Source organism: Stegodyphus dumicola, chromosome 6, assembly GCF_044657685.1.
Source record: "Stegodyphus dumicola isolate Sdum_Otavi_A_Nest chromosome 6, ASM4465768v1".
Taxonomy (NCBI): domain Eukaryota; kingdom Metazoa; phylum Arthropoda; class Arachnida; order Araneae; family Eresidae; genus Stegodyphus; species Stegodyphus dumicola.
In genome coordinates, this window is record NC_140773.1 from 108,177,239 (window position 1) to 108,183,849 (window position 6,611).

General features: G+C 32.7%; 1 non-coding gene across 1 annotated transcript; it reads left to right on the top strand.

The window, feature by feature from the left end:
• The first annotated feature begins 5,741 nt into the window (after positions 1 to 5,741).
• TRNAL-CAA (transfer RNA leucine (anticodon CAA)) lies at positions 5,742 to 5,814 on the top strand. Its single transcript has one exon. It is a non-coding gene; the product is annotated as a tRNA-Leu (tRNA).
• Positions 5,815 to 6,611: the final 797 nt, after the last annotated feature.

Below are 6,611 nucleotides of genomic sequence, written 5' to 3' on the forward strand. Positions count from 1 at the left end.
TTTTAAAGCACAAAAAAGTTATCTACCTAAGTTCCATCACAGCTTATATTGTGTAATTCTTCAGGTATGGAACCAGAAGGTCTCAGACCAATTTTCCTTCATCATCAACCTCTCAAGATTCTTCTGAGCTCCACAAATTTTAAGTGAAACATACCGCAAAAACTACTACAGTCACAAACATCCCACCTTTACTTAGATTCGAAAGAGGAACTGATAATTTAGAAATGAATTAGACTGTCCTAACCATTAATGAAGAGGGAATGAGGAACTTCAGTATGTTCGTTTAATTTATTTTTATTGTAAAACTGCCAAGCAATGAGTAGCATAGCAAATAAAGAACACCTTGTAGTGACATTAGGTATTTTTTGGAAGCAGGAAAGATGAAAAATAAGCAACGCCTTCGCCGTGAATCGAACGACGGACCTCTGGAATACGCGCCCAGCGTGCAGACAACCACTCCACGAAGGCACGCTAGAAAGGTTTGGAGAAATACCTTATAACCTGATCGGTGGAAAACTAGAAATGAATCTTACTGAAATTTAAAACGTTGTTAGAAAAAAAAACCCCTCTGTTATGAGGAAATCAGTATAAAACCTCTGTTATGAGGAAATCGGTATTTTAATTGCACAAACGCATTTCTTTTTATTTCAAATTTTATGTTAGATACTATTAACTCGCTTATTTTATTAAGCAAAATTTTACTTTTAAATTATAACAGGCTAAACTTAGGCGCAGCGTCGTACATTCATAATAGACTTCCACAGATTTAATCAAGAGGTCGGCAACCATGCGTAGTGGGTAATCTGAAAAATAAGGATTTCTTTTTAAAATGCACATCAGAGGCGAGCGGTAAAATCACTGAACATGGGTAGTCCTGACGTGGGTTCGATTTTAAGCGAACGGGCTGGTTGGATGAGCCTTTACGTGGTTATTCCAAACTGTAACGAGTATATAAACCAATTATCCTTAGAAAATCAGCCACGAAGGCGTCCCTTACCTTAGGCAGATAGTCGTAGTATGCTTTGCTGCAATCTATTAAATCAAGCCAAAAATATTTTTTAAAGTGTGTTCTATGATGAGGATATATATATATATGTAGTCCTCAGCTTCTTCTTTTCTTCAAGCTCAATGGCAACCTCAACAACAGCTAGATGATTCCGCAAGCTGCGTGACAGAATACTGACGATACCGCCATTGAGACGGAGACGAGAGAAAAAAGCAGAAGCAGCAGGATGACGCGGTTTGAGGGAGCAATAGAACTATGGACTGTTTAGTGATACCGTCTGATGTGATGTCACTCTGCTTGCGTGATGCTACGGACTCATGTTTTCATCTTACTGCTTTTCATTTTCCAATGAAAAGAAGTCATTCGTGTTAATTATGTTGGCGTGTTCTGCCATTAAAATTCCAAAAATATTATCAACGTCTCCATTAATAATGCTGAGCAAGGACACTACCAACTCACATATATATATACGAAATATGTACATTTATGCAGAAAATTTTATGGCTACATAACTAGATGAAACTTCCTTTCCTCCTGAAAAAAATACTTCTTCTTCGTCTCCCCTGTTGCAGTTCTTTTTTTTTTTTTTTGTCAATATTTTTACCTTCTTTCTTTACGCCGCCCAGACGGTACAGTGGTTAGGGGAGCCGAATGAGATACCGAAAGTCCCGGAGAAGACATAGTTGTAGCTGTTTGCTTCTTCAGAAGAGGCAACGATGGCTACCTATTAGATTCCTTCACAATAAAATAGCTGCCACTACTGGCCTTAGGAGCGGTCAGTGTCCAATAGACAAGTGCCCCCCCCCATTAGATTTAAAAAAAAAAAAAAAAAAAAAAAAAAAAAAAAAAAAAACTTTTGTTTTTTTTCACTAATATTATATTTATAACACACTCATCTGAATATTAACAACAGTGCAATACATTACAATAAATGGTTTTAACTATTTGCTGTCAACACAAATAAGGTATTGACGAATTCCACTAATGGACTATTATTATCAAACTCTGCGTTAAATGATTAATAGTCGGATCCGCAGCAAAGTAATGTAATAGCGATGTCACGTATGTAAGTTTTCTTATAATCAAGAAAATGACTTTATGAGTCGCATTAGCCATATCGACGTGACACAAAAAACTTATTTTTGCTAAAATGAAGGAGCAATTGTCATAAGTCATACTGTAATATACTTATTAGGCCTTATTAATAAAATTTATAAATAATTTTCTTTATCCTGATTTATCTTTATCGTTTGAAACAATTTTACATTTATCAGTTACTTTAAATAATGGTACGGAATCAGTAGAAAAAAACATTTTCCGTTATGTAATTTCATCATATAATAACGCCCCGCGATGACTTGTGCACTTATTTACGAAAGAAAAGATTTAATTATTCAATATGTAGCCGTGCATTTATTTCTCTGCATTGCTTACACGAGAGGCTTGCAGCAAATATTTTCTCTCAAGTGGCAATATTAATGCATTTTGTCAAGATATAAAAAGAAACTCCCCAGAAAAACTTAAATGTATTTAAATATTGTTTTAAACCGTTAATTAATTTCTCGAGCCCTCTAATATAAAACTCCCGAAAATTTATATCGAAATTTCTACATAATTACAATTAATCTCTTATGTAACGTTGAAATGAAAACATGTTGGATTAACAATATATAAGCCACCTTTGGTGGTGGTAATACATGCTAGTACAATATTTATACGCATAATTTTTCAATGTATCAAAACCAATTCAAAATGTACCATTAGATTACTAGAACTATGTAATTAAAACATCAGATCAGTTAAAAGAAATGCGCTTTGCGAAAAATATAGGTATTTTATAAGCATTTAAAGGAATACAGCCTAGCTGTTATTGTACAGAACCATCGTAAGAGCTTCACAAGTTTAGCTGCAACTACATGAATAGCTTTTCCTGAATCATTTAGACAAGGCAACTACCTATAATGAAGCTTGTAGAAGCGAGTAGCGAGCAATACCGGAACGCTTGACATTTTCATTGGATTCAGTACACACTCTGATATCGTATACATACATACATATACACATACATAAGCATTTCAGTTCCGACCCAGCTACACTTCAACAACACTACCTTTCCATTCTAATTAGCTGAGAGAGGATAAGTGTGTTATGGGGTTGTCCCCTTTGCTTCTGTGAGCTTTCCCCAAAGGTTTATTTCGAAGTGGGGGAAGGAAGGGCACTCAAATGCCCTGCAGCTGAATTCGGAAAAATCATTCGAAAGGAAAACTGAGAGCGGTTTGATTAGATCCTAGAAATGCTGTTTTAATAACAACGAGATACTTTCGAAAGGCAAAATGGTAAATACTTTGGTGTGAAATTTTCATAATTTAATGCAAATTTGAATCTCACTTTTAAATTAACATATTAAAATGATTAATTATGGTAATTAACCAGCTGAGGTAAATGTGATCGTTTTACTTGAAAATCTGGGAAATGAATAATTGTTTAGTTACTGTTTATAGGTTTGAAGTGGCGATGTTTGCTTCAGTCCCCAGATCTACTTTTGTCTATTATCGGGAAAAGAGAATGATTGAAAGTGCAGACATGCTTAGGACATATAATTTTAAATTCTAAAACATTTCAAAAATTTTTTTATCTTATATTAATATATTACAGGATATATTATTAAATTAATATTTAATTTTAGATACGTAATTTTAATAACTCACGGTTTCTCCATAATGTTTTGAATATTCAATATAAATCAAATTCAGAGAAAGCCATAATTTCCTTTTTCGTTTGTATTCGTAATTGTGAACGAATTTTTTTAATACTCCTAAAGTTATTTTTCAATCAGATTTCACCGTAAAATTATTATTAATCATTTACTCCCAACATTAAAATAACGCCATTTGGTTAAATTCAATTGTAGCTTTTCTAATCATAATGATGACTAATTAAAACTGGCGTAATTAAAACTATCACAAAAGTTGCCATTCAGAGAGTCGGATTAATGAATCTTTTAACTGCTTTTTAGAATTCCATATTAAAAATACAGATGTTATTAGTTGATTATAGTTTTATTTAGATGACAACGATTATACAATTAGGTCTATTTATCAAGGGGAAAAGCGCTGTAGAGAACATAATGTATCCTAAGAGAGCTTTGTGGGATCCACCGCTCAGTTTCCAATAGCGTTGGATATAAAATAAACAAGATCTAACTTCATTTCTATAGCCTCTCAGCCAAATACGCTCTATGCGGCCCTCACTACAATTCAGGAACAGCCAAACAAATATTTAAGCCTAACAATGATAATCAAACTGCCAAATGTTTCTCATTAACTTCAGAGAACCTAACATAGACCTATGAGAATAGTGAAAATGGACAGTATACAAGCTGCCAAAAGCAGCATTTATGGAATTGACCAGGATCGTATCTGAAGATAATTACAGCGAAAATTTCAAATCGACATGGTTTTGACGTAATGAATGAAGCTGTACAAGGAGGAAGGCATCTAAACTTTATCAAAAGGCAAATTTAGATTTGATTTCGATTAACCCGTTATCAACTGGTTTCCTTTGGGACATTGTCTTTACTCCACATACAAAAGGTGTTCAATAAATTTTAAACTTAATTTAGCCGTTTAAGATAGACATTTGTAGAATTCATTACAGTTTATCTCTTTACTTAGTGTTACGTGCAATAAAAATATGTTTTAATTAACTGATAAACAGTTTAGATGCAACATAATAAATGACAAATTCCTTATTTTCCATTGTTTCAATTTTTAACTTCATTGCGGTTGAAATTTCGTCGTCGATTTTTTAACTTACTTCGACATAAGCTATCGTGTTCAAATTCTCTACATAGACTGTTGGTCAACCACAGTGCAGTGTGATGAAGGGACTTTTTTTATTTGATATTTAAAGGATTTTTCGCATATATCGTCATTTAATTCAGGGAGTAACAGAGGGTTGGTATCTTGACAGAAGTAAAAGAGAAAACATGTTTCTAACATAACGAAATTAATCTTTAATTTAATAATTATTTATATTTAATAATACACGAAATTAAACTTATACATCAATATGAATTAAATTATTATGTGCATTTACCAGTCCCACCTCTACAGGTTAGAATGGAAAAGGCACTTTGCGAAATTCAAGCAAAATTAAATAATGTACAAAAATGAAGTAAAACAAAAACTGATAAAGTAAAACAAAGAACAATTTAAAATCTATTAAATTTTTCATAAAATGTATTACGCATTAAAAAATGCAAGAAAATAAATACTGTAATCTAAAGTCAAGCAAGTAATGTCGTCAATTAAAATAATTTACAGACCAGAAACCATAGTTTTGCATTTTAAACAATAAGCATAATTATCACAAAATTCCTGTTAATTAAAAACCATTATGTTAATTATTTAAAAACCCAAATTAGGCAAATAAATTAAGAAAGCTTTGAATAATAACTTAATAACAGTTTTCGAAAATCTGGGAACTAATTCTAAATAAAATTTATCCTAATATATGTAAAATGCGAAATGGTAATATTTTTGTGGTTACTAATTAAGTATGAAAAATTTAGAGTGTATCTTTGGTAAAAATATTAAGAAAAATATAGAATTAAAACTATTTTAGTAAGAAAAAGAATGGTGAATTTTTTAATCTTAAAATCTTCAGAATTTTTACCTTATTACGAAAGAATATATGCCAAACTTATAAGGCTTTTCTCCTGCCTTCTTAGCATGCTGTCGTGGTGTAATGGTTAGCACGCTCGACGCAAGATCGAGAGGTCCTTGGTTCGAGTCCCGGCGAGGGCATTGCTCAATTTTAATCTCGCCTGCTTCGAAATAACCCAAGTCTCTACAGTGGCGCCCGAACTAAAAAGATTGTGGATGATAACTGTCCACCACCAGGAATTTGCGATTGGGTCCCCTAAATCTCAATCGCCCTTTTACAGGGGGAGTATATAAGGTATTTATCTCGCCTTCTTAGCATTGCCTTCGTGTAGTGCGAAATGAACTCGTCGATGACCATCAAAAGGTTAAAACGAAAATTAGTATGAAGGTAAAATAAGTTGAGTTGTTTTGTGACAGACTACAGAGTTAACTCAATCGGGCTAACTGGAGATTCTGAAATAAAATAGGGCCTTTCAGTTAGTAAAATATAAGAAACAAATTCTTAAATATCTATTTAAAACTAATGTAAGGCTTTCTGAAACAATGTCTAATTCAACTGTGATTAAATATTACGTATATACCGTCTAATAAGTTTAGGTGTAACCTTTCATGAAAATGAACAGTTTAAAAGCCCCTAAACACCTTTATGATTTAACTAAAATAAACGGCAAATGGTAGCTAAAAATAAGTGCAATATAGAATTTTAAATCCCACATGTGGAATTTTAGATTTCGCTTATCATACAAAAGACGAGTGGAAAATTTTGTGCTTCACAGGGAAGATATGATGCTAGGTAATTAAACTTTTGTCGGCTATTGAGTTTGAGGAAATACAGTGCGAATTTTCACAAACTGTTTGCTTCCTTGTTTCCTGAACTAGAAAATGAAGTACTCGAAAAAAGCATGGTTGACAGACCTTTAACTGTAGATAACTCTATT